The following is a 24,808-nucleotide window of genomic DNA, read 5'->3' on the forward strand; positions in this document are numbered from 1 at the left end:
TTACAGTGTGAACAGAATTTTTACCCTGAGTTGAAATGATAGAAATAGAAGAAACCAAACTGTAGGGCATGAAAGCTTTCCTATTTTGACTATATTTCCTTGAGTTTTTCATAGGATCACAAAAGAAAGGATGTATGTTCAGTATACTGGATAGGGCCTTATCTTGCCTTTTTTGACCCTTTTATTTCCAAGGGACAAACTTGCAATTTATGCATAAATTCCTGCAATAGAGTGTTGCTCTGTATTAGTTTGTAATGTTAACTTGTTTATTCCACCCACCAGCCTGTCTCTGAGTTCATATGGTTCAAGAAACTACCATGTTCCTCCTATGAAGACAGATGAAAATGCAGAGTGAGGTACACATAGTGTGACCGAACATCCGGAATGTACAGTATGTGCTTGACAGTAGAAATTGTTACCAAAATACCAAAGGAAATTGGATGATACTTTACCTTCTACCTGCAGTGTTTGTTTATTTTTGCATTTATTAATATTTCCAGTTGTGTTACATAATCATTTTTTTGTGTTTAATGTCTTAGTAAATATGATTTTTTTTCAAGGAGCTCTATGTTCCTCTCTTTTAAGTTAGCATACACTGCTATATTGCATTAAATGTTCATTGGTGCTTGGCAATTTCAATCAATCAAGCAATGTCTCTCTATTCTGTTGTACTTACTACTAGTGGAAAAGGGCCCATTATTCTGCATTGAAAAATTGAGAATATAAACCCTGCAGAAACCACTAATTGATTGACGTGGAGTAATGCTCTGTAATAAAACATTTTTTTTCCCAGGGAAAAAAAATATTGCTAGTTCTAAAATTGCAAAATATGTAAATTTTCAAAAATAATTTTTGAAAAAGAGTATTAGAGGAGTTAATTATTATACAAATGCAGAAATGGAAAAAAAGCAAACAACAATCAAACATGGAGAGTTTGTATAACCATTAACCAAGCTATGGTAAACCATTACTTAACTCTGACTTAAGAGATCCATCATGGGATTCGTGGCAGTCAGATAACTAATGCTTAAATAATTCCACAGTAATTTAAACCTGTGGTTAATGGCATCACTCAACCAAGCAGTCTTAGTCTCTGCAGTTATTTTTAACTGGTATGAAGTTATGCTAACTCCCTCCTCCCTCTCCCTGCCTACATGGCAAATGCTAACAAGTCTTTACTAGCTGTATGGCACAGTATGAAGACCTTTTCTGAAGTCCAGGCAGATGATATTCACTGTTTTTTTTCTTGCTGAAAAAAATATTTCTTCACTCAAGAGTGGTGTCAAGTGAATCAGGTGCAATCTGCCTTGGCTGACACTGCATTTAATCTTTTAATAAAGATATAATTATTTACATTTATTTCCTTGTTTTTAACTGTATTTTACATTAAAAAATGTTCCAAAAGACGGTACATTATTAGGATCAATTTATCAGTTGCTGACTATCCAATTTTTTTTTCCCCTGTACTCTCACTGATTAATACCCAGTTAAATGAGAGAATGAGGTGGGTGGTTGATATGAGTTGACGAGTTGCATAGGGTGGGCAGAAGTTGACTGAAGTGGGCATGACCTTGGTGGCCCTGGTGAATGTGGAACAAGAGAGTGACAGAAACTTATTTAGTATTTTTACTTCTAACCTGAGGATCAAGAGTGGAAGTGAACTGATAAATTATGCTAGTGACACAAAGCTGAGTGGCATTGCCTTTGCAGAGGAGGATCAAAATATCACACAGGACCAGCTGGATCACTGAGGGCAGAAAAAAAAAAAAAAAAAGGATGAAGTTAAATAGCATAAAGTTCAAGGTCACATAGTCTCAGACCAGCAAGAATTTCTGCCAAGAATTAGCAACCTGTGTCTTGGAAACAGCTGAAGAGAAGGAAGAGACTTGAGGCTACTCTCCCATCGCAGGTGAGTATGAAAATTAAATTTCTTCTGTGTTTTGTTTGGCAGTAAAGTCACCTCTGTGCCTTTCCTCCCACACTGCATAGGGCACTCGTTCTTCTCCCCATGCTACAGATTGCTGCCTCATCGCCAGTGGCAGTGCAATGGGATCACCCCGTAAATTAGTGTGAAAAAATAAGTTGAAGCTGTGTCAGTTGCAGTAATTTCAAAATTCATTGTGAAGTAGCAGTACATGTGTGGGGGCTGTATCATGGGGAGAACAGCGTGGGCAGATGTGCAAGAAAAAAATGATGCAACACAAAGGAGGTGCATGAGTGGACTACGAGGCAGATTAGGGGCCACAGAGAGCTTATGTAACTACAGGACACAACACCTTCCTGAGTAGTTTTGCTTAGTAAAATGAAGTCTTACAAAGGACATGATTCCTGCAAATATAGAGAGGCAGAGAAGAGAAAATAGGCACAAACAAGGGAGGGGAAAAAGCTATTTAAAATGTTGAAAATTGTTAGTCTGACAAGTAGATCCAAAGCAGAATTTATTTAACACAGGTATATTTTGCCCTGCAAACATGAATCGGGTTTCTAATCACCAGCTCTGCAAACTGGAGAGCTCTGGTCCAGAACCATTTGCTTTGTGGAACAGAAATCTATTAATTTCAGACTGCAGATTGATTTGTTATGAAAAAGCATTTGATATGATGGCACATAGACACAAACTGTGTCTCAGGAGGCTCCCAACCCTACGTCCCTGGGCAGCAGAAAGCGTTTGATGGAGGCAGCACATGGGGGACTGATGTATAACAAGTATCAGACAAGAGCTTTTTTGTGTTGAAATTCAAATTTCCGAAGAGGGTTTTGCTTTCAAATACATAAATTTTCCAGTGGACACCCAGAGAACAAGATCTACTTCTGTAAGAGCGAACTGAAGTCTTTAATATATGGGTGGCTGTAGGTGACATCAGTAAATAACAACACAATAGTTTTCCGCATCCTGTGCATTTTCTAAAATCATTATTTGTTTTTCCCTAGAACAGCAGGTACTTAGAGATTCTGGAAAAGCAGTCAATTTAAACAAATGCTTTTACACAGCCAGCAAGGCAGCACAAAAGAGCTTACACAGAGAAGATGAGACCCCTTACACTGCCTCTGACATCCTGCTGTCTTTCTCCGAGCCCTGGCCAGTGACCATGTCAGCACCAATGAGGGGAATTGCAGCACTCCACTGTTGTAGCTGCTTGATCTTGTGACTCTGCTGATGGCCTGTCCAGAGCACATCTCTGAATGAGCAAGTGGTTAGTGAGGAAGGACCCACCTCACGTAGTCACTGTGTGGATTGAGTTTCACCTTTCCACAAACACCAGGTGCTTTTCCAAACAAGGAAGAAAGTGGCTGAGCTGGCTGGGCTGCCACATGGAAAAGGGAGGGCTGGAAAGGCAGAGACAGAGAGAAAGATGACATCCTGGTGTTATTACAGAAGGGAGGGTACGTTAAGGGTCAGCATTTATAATTGTCATGTTACATCTTGAGATTAAAGTGTTTGAAAATTAGTTTAAAATCAGTTATTGAATAGAAAGGGCTGCAAGGGAAAGCGCGTCATTCTTCATTACACAGGCCTGAGATGAGATCCACATCAGACATACCACATAAATTCTCCCAGCTGCACATGCTTGCGGCCAGAATGACAGCTTGATACCTACCTACGTGTCAGTCAGTCCCTTTACCCCAGATAAACTCTTGCTTCTGCGGTATCCTTTGCTTCAAAGCAATGCTGACAAGGATTTATTGAATTAACCTAAATGGCTTTAAGCCCCAATTCATGCTGGTGCAGCATGTCTCTATCAGGGGTTTGCACTGGTATAACTAATTGATTTAGTTACAGATGGGAAAATTTTCTTAACAAGAGAAGGCCTAAACTGCTGGCCAGGCTGCCTTTGTTGTTTGCAAGTAATCTCCCTCAGCCTGTTGTTAGCATAAATCTGTTCTATTTTGGATTCCCAGAGAGCTAATTTGTGAAAGAGCCACACAATAGCATGGTTTACATTTCCAGCTCCTTTTCAAAATGGGACTGTAGGATTTAAAAAAAAAAAAAAAAAAAAAAATTTAGGAGTTGTCTGCATTTCTGTGAATATTTTATTGCCTTCGTCTCAGTCCTCATGTATTTTGTGGGAGAGCAATTCATTTGATAAATGAGCTTGCTCTAATTGGGCACAAGGGCAAAGTGTGCAGATCTGTTCCCCGAGTGTCTGGGCTGGAAGTACAGCACCCTTTGAATCACCATCCTGAAACAAAGAGTTATATCAACAAATCTTACATCTGCTTCCTTTGGTTATCTTCTCTATATCCAATGTGAACTTTCTCTTGTTCTTGGTGCTTATCTGCCCATATGAGCACAGCTGAAAACCTCTGCACATATTTGAAACCAACAGGATGAAATCCAGGATGGTGCTGCAAAAAAACCCCATGCTTGTGCTCACCTGAATGAAATTAAACTGAAAAATAAAACATCATTTTTTTGAGGAATTAGATATGATGTGCATGTTTACATAAGTCAGCTATGGAGGCTTGTTAGCTATGGTTTTGGAAACTGGGACATCGAGATCTTGGTCCTATTTGTTTTATACACACAGCTGTAATCATAATTAGTAACTGAATTTTCCTGTTCTTAAAAGGACATTGGACTTGGGGCCATTTGTGAATTTTTATATCTATTTATCTTCCTAGGAGAAGAGTGGTGAAATCTGGAGACAGTGACACAACTTCCAGTGGCCAAACAGCAGTCATTATCGCTCCTCAGAAGAGAAAGTGTTGTAGGACACTTTTTATGCAGGATACTGTGGAGCATTAAGAGTTACTTTAAACTTTCTTACCTTTCCAGAAGTTGTTTCATTTCATTATCAGCTTGATTATACTTCAGTTCTAGTCTTCTGCATTGATCCAGCAATTATGAAATAAAGGTGGTATGACTGAATAGGCCCAAATGGTTTGTCTTATTTTAGAGAGTATATAATAGCCTCTCACAGAGGTCTCTGTCACAGTGAGAATTCTGTTTTCTTTGAGATCATTTATGCTCTTTGTGTATTTGAACAACATCAATTTTGCAGCCTAATCCAAAGAAGTGCTGGGAAAGTGTGGTATTGCAGAAGCTGTTATAGTGAGATTTTAAGGTGAGTACATGATGGTAATATTTTCTTTGCCTAGATCGTTAACCTATGTGCCTTAAATAGTTTTCATGCATCCAGAGAATTGAAGTATAAAGGATTTTCAAAAGGACATAAACAGGGGTAAGGAATTTTTCACTATGCTAAGTAGTCTCATTGCTGCCTTTTTGCTAAAGCTAATTCAAAAGAAAACAGTATTTTCACATTGAGAACAAACAATGCCATTCTCTGAGACATATTGTTATGGCCACACACTTTTTTCTTAGTTATTATTGTAAAAAGACAGATGTGAATAAGAACTGCAATTCTCAAGGAAAAAAAAACGTCACTGTAGCACAGAAATGTGAACTTTTATCATAGTTTTGTGTGTTGCAAAGACTTGGAAAATTAACTCACACAGTGCTTGATAGCTGTTGAAGGAATCAGCACTCACTCTGCCCCTTTTACCAGAGCTGAAAGCCCACATGTACTCTTTTCAGACAGATTTCACATTGCTGTTCAATTCATATCCTACTTTTTCAAAGTAAATGTGAAGAATTTTCTCAGTAGACTACACAACAACTTCAAAATTTATTTATTTGTCAATGGAAATCTTTACATATGTAGCTCAGAATTAAATTCTCTCTGCAAAGTCAGTCAAACATAGCAGAAACAACTCACTTATACAATTTAGATATAGATTTTATTTTTCATTGCAGGAAATGTCCTACCATTTCTAACAATGCTGACAATTCTTCAATGCTTGTGTGGTTTGTACCACCGTTTTTTCACTGCATTACAAATGTGTATAGAAACTCTTGAGTTATGGCCTGAACCACACATTGGTCACCTGAGGAAAGGACTGAGTCAGCTGTGGGAGCACAGGTGAAGGTAATTACCTCCTAGACTTCATTTAAGGGGCTGACTGCCACTAGGAAGCATTTCTTTCTGAAGATCCCTCTTCTGTGGAGTCTTTCCTGCAAACTTAGATCTTAAGATACAGGTGAGCATTCCTTACCTGTTTGTTTCTTTTTCTCATTTTCACCATGGTAATCTTTCTAACTGTAACACCAACTGTAACAGAGGGTCTCTGGCAACCCAACAAAGTGTGGTGCTTAGTAGTACAACAGCCAAAAGTCAGGCGCTGGTTGAAGGAACAGAATTCACAGTCATAGGCATCGATATACTTTATACACTAAACAATGCAGTTAGGCTCTAGTGATGGGATTTACAACAACCAGCATGGTGAGAGGGGAAGATTTAAGTCAGTATAAGACATTTCTCCATCCATCTGTAATTACACCAGCCCCTTAGCAGTTCTTCTACATCTCAGCAACTTTAGTTTGCTCTTACTTTTCCTTTTATTCCCTGATTCCCATGTTCTCTTTTTCCTCAACTCTTTTTCTTTCGTACATTCAGTACTGAATAACACTCTGAGGGAGCTTCATTATGCAGTTGTGAAGTTGCATGCAAGTAAAAGTTCAATGGTCTCATGGAGTTCACAAGTAGCTCCACTTTACAGATGCTGTCATTTCTCAATCAATCACCCATTCTTTTTTTTCTTTTGCATATATTTTTTTCAATTACTGTTGTGTATCTTAATAATACGCAGAGGTTGGTGATGCACTGGAACAGGTTGTCCAGAGATGTTGTGGATGCCCCATGCTTGGAGGCGTTCAAGGCCAGGCTAGATGTGGCTCTGGGCAGCCTGGTCTAGTGACTGGTAATGCTGCCCGTGGCAGGGGAGTTGAAACTAGATGATCTTTGTGGTTCTTCTCAACACAGGCCATTCTATCATTATATGATTCTATGATTCAAATGTTATAAAAAGTGTGACAGCTCCCATCCCAGAGTTTTTTTGGGCTCTGCTGTGGGCTTGATTCCAGCAACGAGGAAGGGATGCTGGTTGTGTTACAACTTCCCAAGCACAGGCTATGTGCCATGCTGTGACTCTCCAGGCAGGAGGTGCAGCTCAAGTCCTGAAGTTTCACTAAAAGAACAACTGATGTTAATTATGCAGGCACCAGAAAACACTTTGAGAGTCAGTTTGTGGTTGTTACCCCTTGTTGATCCACATTCTGTCTTTGAAATAAATTCTAGTCTCTGCAGATCTGCATGAGAAAGAAGATAGAACTCAATATGGAGAAAGCTGTTAGGAAGAAAGCACAACAACATCCAACCTGTGGTGTGTGGTCTGCCTGCAGCCTGGTCCAGCTGGCAATGTGGCTGCCCATATCCACACTGTACAGCAGCAGCTCTGCCTGCAGTTGTGGGCTCAGCAGTGACCACAGTGTGCTACCAGCACTGTGCCGGCTGACAGCAGGGCATGGGGAGGGCAGTGCTGACTCAAGTGATGGCAAATGGATGTTTGCATTTTGATACGTTGGCTAAACACAGTGCTCTGCGAAGAATACACAGCTGTGCTTTCTGTTTTGATAAAGGATTTTGAGAATAGGTTTCAAGATTGCAAAAAAAAAAAAAAAAAAAAAAAAAAATCATTTTATGTTTGTGACGCTATTTTCTGTTGATATAAATGCATTGCCTACAAATTCTCAACTGGAATGCATACAGTTGCAATCAGATCTTCAGCTCAAAAATCTGATCATGTCACTTTACCAGACTTTCATAATCCCTCTCTTACCAGAGAGAAATATCCTTCACTTCACAATCACACCTCATTCATGTCATCAACTATTGGCAGTATGTACATTTGTGAACAACTGTTGACGGAGAAGCACAGGAAGAGTAAAGTTTCCTCAAAAATCTGATGAACCCTTTGAGACCTCACTAAGAGTTGCAGCCACTGCCATCAAGCCAGCTGATGGGTTAGCTGCACAAAAATGGGGTCAAATATCCCAGTAGTCTTATGGTTTTGTTCCTCTTTAATAAATAGAAATAGGAATTAATGTTTGTAATTAACAAAATATTTTATCTATATTGCTTATTTTACAAGGGCTGCTCCTATTTTATGATGTCTCACAATGTCAGAGACTGATACGGTGGCAGAGGTGGAACCTTCCCAGGAATGTTCCATTATGTTTTTTTTGCTGTGTGAGAGATGGCAGCAAGAGAGGCAGTCTGACAAAATGGTGTCTGACATGGAAGTGCATATGAAGCAAAGATGTGTCGTTTAACTCCTCCATGCAGGAAAAAATGGCACCCACTGACATTTCATTTACTGAATGGATATCAAACTGTGGCTGTGAGCACAGTGACACTTTGAGTGGCGTGTTTCAGCTATGGAGGCAGAGGGTCACCTCTGCTGGTACAGACTTTTATGACCATGGCCTGTAGGCTGTTGTTCATTGCAGGTGAAAGTGCATAGCCAATGGTGGTTACTATATTGAAAAAGTGTGTTTTTTGTAGCTGAGAATTTGCTCTATCAAATAGTGATATTGTTCTCTTTTTTTTTCTGTTGTAGTTTCCATGGAAATAATTAGGAGTTTACTTTCAGAGCAACTTATGGATACGTTCTTCACTCAATGCAGCCCAGGCAAGCCAAAGGGTTGGACACCCATGAGCCAGAACAACTCTTCCCTTTCTCTGATGACCTTTTGATGAGACAAACACTCTTCCTGTGCCAGGGGAGCACAGAGGTGATTGACTTGTTAAGTCAGTGAGGGCTTCTTTACTGGGATATTAATTCATGCTTTCTGAAGTTCACTGTAGCATCTGCTTCATCAAGCACATCTTTCTAGTAAAAAATAGTTCTTTATTCCTAACCTATGGACTATAAATCTCCTAAGCTATGTCTCTGGGTACCTGTAAAATTGCTGAGTAAATAAGGAGCAGAGTCATCATCAGAATAGCAACAATAACATTTTTTGACTACTGAACTCAGCTACATGCTGTGGATGTGGGTTTACCAAAGAGACTGACTATTGCTAGCTTCCTTTCTGATGTGCAGACTTCACATCTCAATTGCACTGCCTGTAACTGCTATATTAATATACTGTATATTTTAATACATATTGTATGATATCTTAGGCAATAACATATCGATGTGAAGTTCTATAAAACATGCTGTAACATTCTTTTTGAAAAACAAGATAAAATGACACTAAAATAAAACTGAAGGATTTATACTTGTTTCAACAATGGTTGTGCCTTTGAGAAGCCAATAGTTATTATGTTGAAAAAGGTAAATCTATAAATAAGATTTGAAGAACACAGACGCATAAAGCACAGAGGAAAGAGAGTGGTTTCCTGGAGTCTAAATGTACCTGCCACTTGCTTACTTCTGATCTCAGTTAACGTGAGTAAATTAGGTTGCTGCTTTTCATCATCTGTTCTCAGATTGGTGTCAAGGACTACTTTAGTGTCTCAGAACATGTTTTATGTTAGGAATATATGACCAGTGTGGAAGTGAAAGAGGACCCTGTTGGCACCACAGGCATGTGTGGAGGGAGAGGGCAAGAGTTTTTAGAATGAACTGAATAGACCAGCTGGAAAGTAACTGGTCAGTTGAACAGATGATCATAGATCATAGAATTGCTCAGAACCTTAAAGATCATAGAGTCCAACCACGACATAACCATACTACCCTAACTCTAAGAACCCTCTGCTAAATCATGTCTCTATCAGTATACACTGGATACTGAATCTTCTTAATGAGAACCAAGACAGCAGTTGGGCCTGCATTCCTTGGCTGTAGATGGAGGAGAGCATGCAGAAACCAAGAAACAGCATGGGATGAAAGTAAGAATAGCAGGATGCTGGAAAAGGAGCAGTGGGAAGTTGCTCAGAAAGGCTCCTGGAGGCAAAAAGTGCTGCAAATGGAGAAATGGAGAAAGGCAGATGCATGCCTTACATTCAAATAACAGCCTTTTTAATGGCTGAAAAAACAGCTCTAGTCTAATATTGAAATCATGCTACACTTTTCTGTATCAAAACATGAGACATCTAATTGCATGGCATAGTAACACAGAAACCTTTGTTACCAAAAAAAAACTATCCTAAACAGACCCGCTGCATGAATTTGTAAAGCTTTATTTATTTCTTTTTAATAATATAATTATCTATAGATACTGAGTGTCTAATCTCCATTTACCTAAGTTCTTTGTACAACCCATACAACTCCATGTACCCTAATCCACCCATAATGACTGAATTATTGTTGGTGTTGAACATATCAAACTGCAGCAGGGAAGCAGTAACACCTGAGATTACGACTCCTTTTCTCCTCTGGTACTTGCAGCTTAATTCCAGGTGAGGGGTAAATGCCTTCCTCCACCAGTCTTCACAAACTTAGGCTGCTTTCCTGGTGACTGTAACCTTTTCTTCAGAGGACTGATCCCAGCTTTCTCTATTCTTTTAACGTTCAGGTAGGGATGGGAGTTTTCTTTAGATCAGAGCATTCACCGAGGCAGTGAGACACCCATGTGTCCTGCAGTCTGAAATGGTTCAAGCATGTAATTAGTTGGGTATGTGCAAGAAGCCTCCTGAAGCTATTTCAAAGCTGCTGAAGATGCTACTCTGAAGGAGCCATGGTGCAGTTACTGGAGGTGGTATAGATGTATTGCCCTTCAGCATGGGGGCTCAGGACTCCTGCATTCTGGCTGAGTGCTTTAGCTGGCAAGAGGATGAAGAGGACTTAAAGCTGAGGTGGAGTGTAGCTGTAATGCAGTGGAGTGTTAAGTGGAATGTAAGCATTCATTGCCCCAGGACAGGCACCTATAGGCATATTTAGGAAAATAAAATCCTCAAGAAATTTCAGACAAAGCAGGGATATTCCTGGTAGATCTTGGTCTTGTGCTGATTTCGATCCCCTAAATTAGCTATATTTCTGGAATGGATCTTCCTAACACTAAGCTCAGATGGTCAGAAAAAAATGACAAAAATGAATTTAAATAAAAAACTAAACTGAAAATATTTTTAATTCATTCCTTCTTTCTTTCCTTTTTATGGCCTCTTATGAATTCGAGCTGTTTCTCAGAATTTCTCTCTGGAGGTCTCTTCTATCTCTCTCCTTGGGTTTCTCAGATTTAGAGAGAAATATAAAGACTATTTTTACTTCTACACAGGGATTAATAGAATCCTGCCTGTCTAGCTGCAGGGTAAATCAGCACAATTTCCCTGTATGCCAAATGCCAGGAGTTTGTCATAGATATGCTTAAGCCCTACCATTAAATGTGGTTTGTAGTATGTGTTGCATACTATTAGTGGTTAGCTAGGGAAGAATGATACAAATGATGACCAAAAGACTAGTTAAGACCCACTTCCAAATGTCCTGTGACCATATCCCCAAATTGGCAGCAGATCTGCTTTGCTGATCATAAATGTTATACTATTTGGATGGACTTTTTAAACCCTGCCATTTTTGGGCATTTAAAAATAAAAGGATAAACAAAACCACATCTGGTCTACAAATGTGCGTGTCATGTTTGAGCTTGATGCAGTTTCGAATTAGTTGTTAAACACTGAAAAGCAGGGTTCATAAGGGAAATGCCTACTCAGCTGATTGTAGTGCAACTGGTGCAACTGTAATAGAAGCCAGACACTCCTTGAAATAGCAGACAACTGTGTATGGCTATAGAGGAATAGAGGGAAAGAAAAGCCAGATGGTGTACTTAGCTGCACTTAAAATCTGATTGTGTGTGTCAATAATGAATGCCCAAATAAGATTCTTTCATTTAAAAAAAGAAAAAAAGAATATATGTGCATACTAGTAGAACAAATGCAACCCTACAGAAAAAAAAAAAAACATGTGGATTCCATTGCTGTGATGGTGGTTATTGTAATGACCAGTTAACCTGCATTTGCTGCAGTTGTCTAAATTCTTAAACATTAAATATTTTACAACACAATAACAAAATAACTAAATCATAGGGGTAATCCTGACAAACAGAAAATATTTATGGCCCATTTTCTTAGAAATACAAATGGTTGCTTTTGCTTAGGTTGCTGGAAAAAGTTGCTTACTGGATGCCACAGTCTTAAAAAACTTTCCCTTATTTGGATGTTAGAATGAATTTCTGGCAGGGTCATCTGAGTCCTTCATTATTTCTAGGTAGATTAAATGGTTTATTAAGGGTGAAACTTGGGCCTTGTGCTAATCAATGGAAACTTTACAAGCAGTCACAGCATCACACCTATAAATAAACATTTCATGCAAGACTTTAAAATAAAGAATTTCTGCTGTGTATGGAAATTAATGTTTCCCACAGTTACTCAGTCTTACAGAAAGAATTTACTTGGCTGAAGTATGTATAAACAATTAAAGAATAAATATCTCTATAATTCCTCTATATCTCCTCTCCTCTCTCTTTACTTCTTTCTCTCTTTCTCCACAGTGGAGAGATTATGAACCCCTTGCACTGACTGTATTTGTTATTAGCAGCCCCACTGAGTTTAGCAGAAAAGCTTTTGCACTAAGATGTTAATCATTTTAAGTAAAGTCAGCAAAAGGTGGTCATAAATAAGCATCAAATGCTGTGAAACTTAATCATATTAATCAGATTCTTTTCCATGTCTTATCTGTATGTATTCAGATGGCACTGCATAAAGCTATGCAATGATACTACCCCAGATACACTGGCTAAAGCCAATTTATCAAGTGTTTCTTTTCACTGTGTTTTTTCTCTTTCACAGTGCTTCCACTTCTGGAACTAGCAGAGTTTCTTCTAGCTGGAGAAACAGCAGCACTAGTTGTAGCGACACTCATAGAGTTTGGGCTTTCAAATCTCTAAAGTACTTTTGAAATTTGTATTTAATATTTATTACCCCCTTCAAAGTGCAATTCAGTGGAGTAGCAGAAGAGAATTGGATTGCCTTTCATTAGTTTCCTGACCCCTTATCTAATGTAAAAACCTATTTTAATTGCTCATATCTTTGCCAAATCTTAAAAATCGCCATGTATAGCATTAAATGAGCCCCAATGGGTGTGAGCATTATGACATTGTCTAATTACATGATCACATTTGAATTTTGTTTTAAACTATTTGTGCTCTAGTCTGTGCACAGGACAGAAGGAGCTTAGTTCAAAAGCAAATATTCAATTTTAGTTCTCTTCCCATTGCTCAATATGTCCCCCATGCCTTATTTACTGTATGGTATCCGAACCCTGCTATGAAGATAATTACTATGTCCCTTCCAGGTTTTTTTTATGGTTCTTGTTGCTATAGTACCTGAGCATTTAACAAACTTTAATGAATTTATGTGCACAAAACCTCTGAGGTGGGTAGTGGTATTATTCCGTTTTGCATGTACTGAACTGAGACACAGAGAGATGGAAAAAAAAAAGCACAAACCTTCAAATATGTCAGATTTGAAGTGAGATCTGAGTTTTTGGTGTGCTTCTTTACATACTAAAAATAGTGTACACTTTGTATACCAGAGGTATCAAATCAGTCACCCAGAAAATCAGAAGTGAACAAATAGAGTAAACAAAAGACCAATTTAAGTCACCTGCCCAGTACCTATAGAGTGACATAAATCCAGAGTTCCAGACCATTGCTTAGATATCTTGCCTTGAGACCATTTTTCTCTTCCTGAATTCTTTACCTGAACAATCCAGCTCTATAGCAAATGAGACACAGGTCTATACAGCAGGGCAGGTCCAAATCCTTTTCTCAACACACTAGAAGAACACTGCCTGTTCATGTAAGTCAACTGATGATGGGATGCAATTAAGGAGAGCTCAGCAAGGGCAAGGTTGTGGTAGAGATGGCAAACAAGTTTTCTGCTCTGATGGTCACTGTAGAGAGACTGGAAGGAGACCCAAACCCTTTGAGAAGACTCAGCAAGAAAAGTCTGAAACAAAAGATTTTGTGGAAGAAGTAATTGAATAAAGAAACAGAATAAAATATGTTAAAATATCACTGTGATTGTATGATATTCACTCAAGGGTCTTAACTTGGATGGTATTATTAGCAGTAGTGTGTAACATTTCTCTTAAAATTTCACTCATTTCTGAAGATGGGAGAATGGTGAATGCAGCACAAATTTTTTAAAAAGTTACCAAGGATGTTCTCCAAAATTGCAAGCTTTAATTTACCATTTGGTAGATTTAACTGCCAGGAACCAACAGCAGTTCTTTCATAGAGGAACATTAATTTACCGTTTGGTAAACTAACAGAAGCCATGATAAATGGCCACAAAATTAGTGGAAATTTGTATAAATCTAACTGACTAGAAGATAAAATACAGTTTGTCTATGGAAGTCCTAATCTTCATGGGAAACAGACATCTCTGATAGGGACAACAAGTATGTAATTGCCAATGATCCTGCTGATAACTTGCCTTGATTTCCAAAAGAGTTTTGACAATAAATCCCTCACTAAAGGATTTTAGTAAATAAAGCAGCCATGGCAGAAAACAGAAGCTCCTAGGTAGGTTTAAAAGGCTGAGAAACAGAAAAAGAGGATAGGAAAAAATACTTGAATTTCAAAATAAAAGGAGGAACTGCAGCACTCTTCTAGTACTTGTGCTGTGAAATGTGTCTATAAGTGACCTGGAAAGCCCAACAAGCACCAAGGTAACAAGACTGGCCCTAGGTTGGCTGTAAAGAATTGCAGAAAGGGATTAAGAGACAAGAAAGTAAAATGGCAGGTAAAATTCTATGTAGATTAAGTGTTGCATGTAGGAAATAGTGATACTAAATTTACATACTAATTGTCTCTGATCAAGATTGAGACCATGGGTTTTATCATAGCTCCAGAAAAGCTCAGTTCAGGGCTTAGAAACAATCAGAAAAACAAACTGGATATTAGGGGAAAATTAGGAAAGGAATTGAACACAAAACCTGAAAACAGCGCTACAGCTCTCTAGCTCTGTTCCAACTGCACCCTGGATATTGTGTGTCATTATTGTCCTGTTTCAGAAGTGCATCGTAGGAAGCAAAAGGATATGAAGAAGGGAATTGGGGCTGATCAGAACTATGTGACTGTTTCTGTATTAGAAATAGAAAATGGAGTCCACCTGGAAAATAAGTGGAGAATGGGAAGCAGACATCTTTGAGGCCATGAGTGCTGTAAGTAAGCTATGGCCAGGAACTGACAGCAGTTCTTCCATAGAGGAACAAAGGGATTATCACAGATCTTCAGCTGCAACGTAACAGACTTGAAGAACTGCTCACTGATGAATGTTGAGTGCCTTAGAAGAGAGAAGACTGGGGAAGAACTTGGAAGAAGGATTTGTTATGGGTGACAAAACAGAGAAAGTATAGCAGGCTCAGGACTTCTCCTATCTGGAAAGCATCACTGGAGAAAGACTGCTGGGAGAAAAACTGGTTGTACTCGCCCTGCATGACACTTCGCCCTGGGTGCCCACCTATGGCACAGCTGCAGGAGAAGTACCAGGCTGGCGGGAGCCTGCTTCTGAACCAGCATGACTGCTCTTATATCTTATCCTGCTGTGAAGAAGGCAACAGTCTCAGGTATGTGGTTAGATACCAAAATGAATAATGCAAAGAAGCTGAATTAGGTCATATCCTATTCTCTGATTATAGGATAGAAGAATGTCTGATTACGGTGTCCTGGGACTTCTACAAAACAGGTTTAAAAAATCAATGCCTTTTTATGTTTGAAAATGAACTGAAATTGAGAAATGAAACCAGCACATTTAAAGGTGCTGAGACTGATTAGAACATTTTCAGTTTCTCAATTTGAAACACATACCATGGAAGCTGAGAATCTGTTTAGGGATACCACTGTATCTGAGAAATGCTCACATCCACGCTACACACAGGATGTTGTGGGAATAGATGATGAGCAATCCAAAGCTGATTCAAGTCAAGGGAGAAAGCAGACATCAATCAATAGCTGTAAGTAAATTAGACCTGGCACCTTAAGTGCCTTAAATGTTAGAAGTTAAACCTGAAATAGTATCCTGATTCTTAAAGGAAGGTGGTAAATGACTTACTGAACAAATGGGTGACATAATCAGAATGAGTAACACTGCTGAATCTTGAACAGAGTGCAGAATCTGAGTGTAAGGAGTTAGGAGACAAGGCAGGAATGGATTGTGAGTTTCCAAGTACACATCACACAAAACACAAATTGCGTAAGAGGAGCAGTAAGGAAGAGACCTATTTTGGGACTATCTTCACTGGGCATACTAAATAAAATTACAGTTCTCAAGCAACTCACCTAATGCATTTTTTTTTTCTGCTATCACCAGTATATACAACAAAAAACACGAACACAACTACATAAAATAAAACAACTGTTTCCTCAAAAATAGAGGAAGAAACAAAATAGATTTATTTTCCTTTAAAAGAATCTCCCATTATTATCTTCAGAGTGTTTTTCTGATAGCAAAATGAGTGATAAGATGGTTCTAGATGAAAAGGAAAGCCTTTTAATTTACTAAGGAAAAGACCCAAAAGGCTGCTGTGATTGGCATTATTGAAACTTACTCTTCTGTAATTGACTTGGGTCTAATCTAACTTTTTTTTCTCAGCATTAGTGTTGGTCACGACAATAAAACAATATTAATCACTCCATGAAATACCATAGATTTGATCTTTTTTCACCCAGAAAATAAAGTAGATGGACAGGAGGCAAAGATCACACCATCAGGGAAGAAGAATTAATTCATACAAGTAAATCAGTATGAATATTTTATGGTCACTTTTGATTATGACCTTAGGTTGTCCCACAGGTGTGCAAATGACCTTAATTTTGGGGTTGACTTTAGATTGCCCTTCTGTCCTATATAACACCAAAGACTATTCATTAGCAATATGGGAATTCTAATATGAACTGTTTTGCAGGAAGTCTCTCCTTCTTGGGCATATTCTTTCCTTTTGCACTGAAGAGAGGGAAGAAAAAAAAAAGAGTTGAGGATAACCAGCTTTCAGGAAGCACAGGTGTAACCAATTCTCCTGTGCTTCCCACCTGGTTGGAAGGGGCAGACCTTGGGCTCATTTAAGAGCTAGCCTCCAAAAGGTGAATGTCTTCTGGATGAGGGTTGTTTTTTGAGAAGTAGTATTTTATAGCTAGAGAGACTATCATCAGTTGGGTAAGTTAAGATTTTCAGTGTATGCTTATTGATGTCTCCAATAATGCTTTGAAAATATTGTAAGGATCTTATTAGAAGTAAGTACTGATTTTTTGCTTAGTTTTTAATAGAGTTCTGAGACCAAGAGTCTTTAAACTCTTGTTGCTGTTAATAGAGTGTCTTTAAGAGAGTCTTGTGCTACGCTTACTGACCTTACCTTGATTCATGAAGGCTAATGTATCTTTGTACCCTCTAAGTCATATAGGCTGCTTTCCACTACATTGGGTTTTAGCAAGGTAGGGGTGGAAGGTGCTATGCAGGATGGATCTAAGCACATTGCCAAAGGCATTTCCAGTACAGTATCAGAGAAATGGAAAGCTGAGATCATGCTATGACCAGTTGTATTGACTATACAGGCTGTTTTCTTTCATACCCACTGTGGTATTCAGTCAGGCCTGTTGGAATTAAATTTCCTGTCATGTTGATTTATTTTGCATTCATCAAAAGGGGGATAAGATTTTTAGGTAACTAAAATTGGAGATATATTTTAATTTCACACTTGAGCGTGGGAATTGCATCTTTTGTGAAGCTGGAAATTTACTGCTATCAAAATTTCAGTTTCCTACTGACAATATCATTAGCTCATATTAATACCCTTTCTTCTCTCAGTGAGGATTATGTATACTAAAGCCTGTGAATCCGCATTGCTTTATGATGTAGATGAACAAAAACAGAACTGTAAACAGAGCATCAATTCTCACTGCAGTGACATCTGACGCAGGGCTATTTAAAAGTTTTTTAAGTGCTTCTGTTTCTTCCACCTACGGCATTTATGTAGTGAATGGACACTTGCAGCAATCTTGACTCTTTATTATTTCTCCTTGCCAATGTTATTTTATATCAAGATTATAAATAGTCTCTTTAATATATATTGTAAAGTCAAGTATAAAGCTTATGCATTATATATGTTTATTCTAAGTGAAAGTTATTTTGGTCTACCACAATGTAAACTATTATCCTCATAATTTATATTTTTCCTGTTGATATCTTCATTTCTTCTCTTTTATAAAGGAAAATTTAAATGAAGTTAGTTCTTTAAATAAGTTGTATCTTGATTAAAGTTTACCCAATTTTCTCATACAATACTATTCTTTTTTCTGGAGGTTTTTTGTTTGTTTGTTTCTAACCTAAAATAATAAGCCACAGGGATCAAAAGTTATAATATATTAATGAGAATTAGGTTGTTTCGGAGCTTGTATGGAAGCCTTCAGATATCTTTAAGGTGTTATGGGAAGATTGTGGCTTTTCTTTAATCAATGAATGGTTCTAATTCAACTTCTTTATGATGTTTTTGCAAGATATTATTGTATTCATACAAGACAAATCCCAAAAATAAGCTCTTAATGCACTTCATCAAAACATCAATATTTGTATGCTTTTTTCCAGGTTAGACTGAACATTTGAAGTTGTTCAGATGTGGAACTGCCATGAAAAAACTTCTTGTGTAATTAGTCTCTGCTACCTTATCCTGCCATTCTTTCTCCATTTGTTTATAACTGTTGAAACACCTGCAATGTGTTTGTTGATTCTATGAAAGAAGGTGAGAAAACTGTGAGGTTGTCTTTTTGTACTATTGGTGGAGCTGCAGAATGGATGCTCTGAATTTGCAGAGAAGAATTGGCTACTTCTAATCTGAGAGGTTGGGTCTTCTGGATCTGAGATTTGGAAGCAGAGACAATTACCACTCATCCAGAACTGGATGCCAAGATACTCTTGCAACTGGGCCTGAAGTTTTCTCTCTCCTTAACACAAAGGATGGCTTAGCTTGTTAGCACTGAGAAGGCATGTAGCATTTATTCCTTCATATTTTCCGAGGAGCCCAGAGGTTACAGTTGAAACCTAAAGGTTACAGCACCTGTTCTAGAGGAAGCCCCACATAATCTGGGAGCTCTCTACAATTATGTCAAGGTTTTCTAATGGCTAAGCATTTTTTTAAAAAAAAAATCTGTATCTTTGGCAATGGGAACCTTTTAAATTGAACATCCCTTAAAGACACATTTTAGATTTAACAGTAGGCAGGAGGTCTGTGTACAGAAACTTCTCTTTTGAAAGTGGCCTCAGGTTCTTAATTCACTCACTTTTGAAATACGATTTTTTTTTTCTTTCCTTCCAACTCTTATGTTGCTCCATAAGTAAACTTAAAACTGAAAGAATTTATAACACAGTTACATCACAAGAGCAACTGGTTTGATTTCTAGCCTACATGTAAAAGCTGAGTAAAACTTCTAACACTGTGAGGGTAGGATAGGGAATCAGACTTTATTTATCTACCTGTGCTTTTTGAAGACCAACTATTCTATCTTACTGAAATATATAATCTTGGTATGCCAGACATCAGTGCTATGAAACATCATCTGCACCCATTTCTTTATATTATAAATCCTAGATTAAAGAGTAGTAACAGTTAAAAGAGAAAGAATAAATTGTATATTACTTAGCTGTATATGTGGGTCTGATTCTCATTCTTACTGTGATCCCTTTATAGTGGCAGTAAAACATGGTTCTCAGCTGGATGCAAATTTCTTCTGTAAGAAGTTCTACTTCACACTAAACTTGTGCTCCTTGAGAGCATAGGCTGTTCATGTAAGAATCATTATTTGTTACACAGGTATGTATATACAGTGGTAATTGTTTACATGAATATAAGAGAGTTCATATAAAATAAAAAGGTACGTGAGACTTATCTGTATCAAAACACTGTCTACGTGATATTTGTAAAAACTCTTTCATACTTTGTTCATTGCGTTTATCTTCCAGGCTATCTGGGAGCAGTGTGAGCTTGATTTACGGAAGAAAAAGCCACCTATCTGTGGTAAGAAGCAAGTTGTGTAAGGTTGAGATGGTTGAGTTTGGACGTTTCCTAGCTGTATTCAGTAGCTCCTAAACAAACCAGCAGAAGTCACTAACAGTTCTGGGCAAACTACTAAATGCACACCCTGGGAGTGAAAACAAGTCGTGTCTTACCTGCAGAGAAGCCTGCTCTATGTGTTGTTCATTTTTAAAAATTATTTTTAGTTAATATGACTCTTTAACTATACACTGTGATATATGTGGCTGAGTTTAATTGTATTACACAGATACAAGACCTCTATGAATGGGTAAACTGAGTCCTACATGTTCAAAGTAGTGTTCTTCAATTCATTGCACCGATTCATCAATTGAACACAAGCCAAAGGCCATTACAGTGGAGGAGTTGTTGTTTATAACTTCATCTGGGCCTGTACCTGTTACGTGGGAGGCTCCTACAAGCTCTTTTAAGTTGTATTCTTCTTATATTGACATCCCCCCTTTCCGTATGTTTTTTAGACACTGCAATATGAATTATGCTTATTATGGATATGACAGCCAAATCTATTTTGCTCTTACAAGTGATGTGCCAAGACAGCCTCTGTTCTGTCAGTAAGCACTGCCAAAGTACAATTGCATATGGCAGCAAACCTTTTTCAAGTTAAAACAGAAATGCTGAAAACTGACTTGACTAATTTATCAAAATTGCTTCCTGACTCTCCTGGGTTTTTTTTCTGGCTGCTACAAGACATCCTTCTACAATGCAACTGGAAACTCTTTGGAACTAAGTCAATATTTTCATTCATATTTCATGTTAACACTGGACCCAAACATTGTAAGGTGCTAAATCTTTTTGAAAGGGTGACAATCAGTGGTTTCCAACACAGAGACTGTGGTCTAATGGTGTGCTACCATGATCTTGGATTTTGTGCAACTACTTATATAAAATTGGTCTGAAGTACTATTAGCACAATATTGACAGTTTATCCTTATTCTTTCTTCTCACTGTATATAAATGCACCTGTGAGATCAGTGAAGTGAAAGAATAAAGGAAGAATAAGTCTCAATTCCTTTACTTTCCACCAAATTTTAATACTTCTTTCCTCTGTCGTTCTCACAGAAGCTCAGTTGCTGGATGAAAACAGGCCTGGGGCATGGTTTGCTCCATGGCTCACCATGCAGGAGAGTTGCTTTGCTCCATTTCTCTTTAACACTCATGTTTATCCCTGTCTTCATTCTGAGAACCAGATGGCCCAGTGCTGTTGTCCTTCAGCCACTGGGGAAATATTACTCAGCAGTTCCATGCTTTATGAGGCTGACTTGAAAAGCGCTCTTCTTCAGGAATTGTTTGCTATGTTGCTTTCTAACTGGATTCACTGATAAAAGCACTTCAGTGCCTTTAGATGCTCATGAATGCTGCTGTCACATTTCTTACCTCCACTAGCTCTATTCAGTATACAAAGGGCTCCTTTTTATCATCATCTCATAGGTTTCTTTTGTATAGCAAATCAATTAGTTAAACACGCTTTCACTTTGTGTAGATTAGGCATCCTGCTAGGTAATAGCTGTTTTTTGAATGTGAGTGGATCCTGAATTTCTGTAATGGAGTAGCAGTGACATTTCTGACAGGCAATGACACTGTAATATCACATAACTGGTACCACGATAAAGGCTTAAGTTACTTTTCTTATTCTGAAGTTTCTTGTGCAAGAATGAAAAAGCCACGTCTGTCTGGCATCGTGTTTAGAGTTTTTGAAATGAGTGTTTTTAGGTACTGTTGTCTGTGACCCAAATCCTTAGCTAGTACAAATCATCATAGGCTCTATTTTCTTCAAATATAATACTGATTTACATTAGTCAAGGATCTGTAAAGAGTAACCACTATAAAGCAGTGAATTTCTGAGTTTTATTAATTTAGGTCATGATCCAGCAGCATTTCTTATAACCCTCACCTTAAAGTTTTTTTGAGATCTAGGAACTTGAAAATTAGATGTACTTGATCCCTGCATGGGAATACCTTGAGTGGACAATCCCACTTTTTTTTTTTTTTTTTTTAATCTCAGTAGTAGTATGAGATTGAGTGAGTAATAAAGTGCTTTCTCTGGGGCTTTGTGGCCCCAGATCATGGATCCAGGATGAGAACAGAATACCCTTCTACCTTTGTTTATCAGAAAATTCAGCCACAATTATCTTTACCTTAAATGTTCGACTTCAGGCATGTGCCCTCTGAAATCAATGTCAAAACTCTCCTTGGCACGAATCAGGAGCAGGACTAAGTCAGCTGACAGCACTGCTCCTGCAGTAGGGTTGTGCCACTAGATTAGAGAATCCCTAAATTGGACAGGTCTGCCCTGTGTCTGGCCGTTACTTGGCAGACATCAGAGTGCTAAGTTTAGCTTTGTATTGATTGTAATTTGCTGTGGGATGCTGGGCAGGGAGGAAGATCTAGAAATGGAAGATTATAATGTATTATTGCATTTACAGTATTGATAGTATTGCGAATCGTTCTTTAACTTCTACAGGAATATTTTGGGCACAGACATAAAAGTACCCAAAATAACAGCCTTGCTCATCATTTAGAGAGACAGAGAAAGTGTTAAAAGATATATTGTGTAATAGAGGTTTTTTTTTTTTTTTTTTTTTCATAAGTTGGGAATAGTTTAAGATTCTCTGAACTCAATTTTTTTTTTCTACCTGCATTTCACATGAACCGAATTCTACAAATTTGCATTAATAGATTTTTGGAAGCAACTGTTGGTAAGAGATGAAGAATTACAAAGCATTTGTAATTACTTGAAGGAGTATCTGAAAATGCCAGAGCACTTAACTTTGCTTAAATAAAGAATGTGTTTCTGAAGAGCAGTGGAAAAAACCCTTGTAAGTTTCCAGAAGACTTTTCAGCAGCTCTACAGCTGTAGATGCACAGACCAGGAAGGGCAGAGTTATACCAATAGGGTGTGAATGAGGAACTAGAGATTCTTGGTAAGGCATATGATTCATGTGAAATCATGCAGGCTTTCCCTTCAATGGAAGTGTAAAGGCTAGTATTCTGTCATGGGGATGATAAAGCTGGGGATAACCACTTTTGCTTGATTGCATAAATAGTAATCCAAATATGGATATAAATCCTAACGTCTGCATTGGAAAATGTAGGTGAGGGTGAGGACAGAAAACATTAACTGTGCAGTTCAGTAGAGGGATAAGCAAACTGCGTAAATGTTGTTTCTTTGCCTAGATACTTCACCAAGACTGAAGTAATTTCCCAAAGATGCAAAACTGCTTTAGAATTCCATTTGAAAGAAAACTTTAGAACTTAAACTAAGCACAGCCAAGTACAAGCCCAGTTTTAAACTGTTTTTTGTTTGTTGTTTTTTTTTTTTTTTTTTTTGGTCAGGCAGACCCTATTTACTGCAGAGTGAGGAAGCCTAAGGAACGTGTTACTTTATAGGACAGCTATCCATTTACCTGCAAGGGTTTCAACTGCTCCAACCTTGAGTACAAAGCAATATGATCACATCTGCACAGTACTGCATACAGAGCATCTTTTCCAGCTGGGGCTGACCAGGCATTACCCTCAGAAACTTGTGCTGGTTGTCCCCATTCAATTTCTGGTCCTTCATGTGTGAGGATGTGGCTTTCAGATTTTGCTCTTCTATTTTCCTGGAAACTGAGGTTAGGATGACTAGTCTGCTCTTCAAATCTTCGTTCTTGCCCATATGAAAGACTGATATTATGATTGCCTTATTCCAGATGTCGGGAACTGCCTTTGATTGTTGTGATCTTTTGAACGTGACAGAGACTGGCTTTGTGATGATTTTGGCCAGCTCACGTAGCATTACTTGTGTCCACAGCATTCTATCCTATAAATGTCCAATTTACTGAAGAGGTCCTAAGTCCACTTCTTGTGTGTAATGCCTCCCTCCTGCAGAGTCTTACAAGTCATATTGCATATATATATATATATATATATATAAATATATATATATAACCTTTATCAGTAAGGGCTGAAGCACTGAAAGCATTGAGTATTACTTCATCTTATTCCCCATCACTCTATCCTCTGCCCCCTTGCTCTGTGTGTCCATGTTTTCCTTTGTTTTACTTTTGCTGATGATTTGCTCTTGAAGATTTTATTCTTGTCTTTCAGCTCACTTACTAGTTTCCACATCAGTTGAGCTTTGGTCTTTCTAATTATATCCCTGCAGATTTGGGCAACACCTTGATAGTCCACTTGGCTTGCTCGTTCCTACTTCCACACTATAGAGCTCCAAGGACTTGTATAGCTAATAGAATGAATTGTTGTGTACTGTAGAAGCTTTCCAGTATCATTTTCTAGGATCAACTCTAATCATTTCTGGTCACCCTGTAAATGAGTCTAGGTGCTGCTGTCCTGTAATTGTTGCCATCTTGCAATCAGCTTATATAGAATCCCCAAATTTAATCCTAAATTCTAGTCTAAAAACCAGGAGGTGGATCCAAGCTGTTGTTTTCCTTATGGTGAATATTAAGTAGCTAATTAGCAAATAGTTGATTGCTAGAACAATCATTCTGAACAAATGCTAGTTTTATGTGTGAGTTGATGATCTTTATCTGGACAGCTCTTTCCAGATGCGTGGGTCAAATGATGTTAAGTTCTTTGCTTGTAAGGAAGGTAAGTTGGAAGTTTCCAAGAAATTATGAAGGTATACATCAAGCACATGTACAGCACAGATTATATAGGATGAAACTGGTGGAACATACAGTATTTGCGTGCCAGATGTTAACTATGCATTATACATAATAAGGCTTCCTTTCCTTGTAGTGGTATTCAACAGTAACAAAGAGTCTTAAGTTAACAGTAAGAGTCTTAAGTTAACAATAAGAGTCTTACGTGCTACAGTAGTGGAAGCCCACTGTGCTGTTTCAGAAGGGAAAAATGGATGGCCATATACGAAGTAGAGAGTAAAGAAACCTTCAGAGATATAAAGGAACTAAGCGCTGTC

The 24,808-nt window shown here is 38.1% G+C and overlaps 2 long non-coding RNA genes across 6 annotated transcripts; both read left to right on the forward strand.

The window, feature by feature from the left end:
• The first annotated feature begins 348 nt into the window (after nucleotides 1-348).
• On the forward strand, nucleotides 349-13,858 carry LOC122180470. 2 transcript variants are annotated; one of them, XR_006179093.1, is made up of 4 exons: nucleotides 349-391; nucleotides 1,711-1,909; nucleotides 5,004-5,066; nucleotides 8,461-13,858. It is a non-coding gene; the product is annotated as an uncharacterized LOC122180470 (long non-coding RNA). The 2 variants fall into 2 exon arrangements; XR_006179092.1 differs by lacking the exon at nucleotides 349-391 and having other exon boundaries at nucleotides 1,596-1,909.
• A 2,977-nt stretch (nucleotides 13,859-16,835) lies between these two features.
• LOC122180211 lies at nucleotides 16,836-23,481 on the forward strand. Of its 4 annotated transcripts, none has more exons than XR_006178949.1 (5): nucleotides 16,836-17,000; nucleotides 18,426-18,579; nucleotides 19,525-19,647; nucleotides 19,797-19,851; nucleotides 20,947-21,034. It is a non-coding gene; the product is annotated as an uncharacterized LOC122180211 (long non-coding RNA). The 4 variants fall into 4 exon arrangements; XR_006178948.1 differs by lacking the exon at nucleotides 20,947-21,034 and adding an exon at nucleotides 23,221-23,481 and having other exon boundaries at nucleotides 16,837-17,000; XR_006178947.1 differs by lacking the exon at nucleotides 20,947-21,034 and having other exon boundaries at nucleotides 16,839-17,000; nucleotides 19,797-20,871.
• The last annotated feature ends 1,327 nt before the right edge of the window (nucleotides 23,482-24,808 follow it).

Source organism: Lagopus leucura, unplaced genomic scaffold (genome assembly GCF_019238085.1).
Source record: "Lagopus leucura isolate 7727_CA_CO unplaced genomic scaffold, USGS_WTPT01 Super-Scaffold_100004, whole genome shotgun sequence".
Taxonomy (NCBI): Eukaryota; Metazoa; Chordata; class Aves; order Galliformes; family Phasianidae; genus Lagopus; species Lagopus leucura.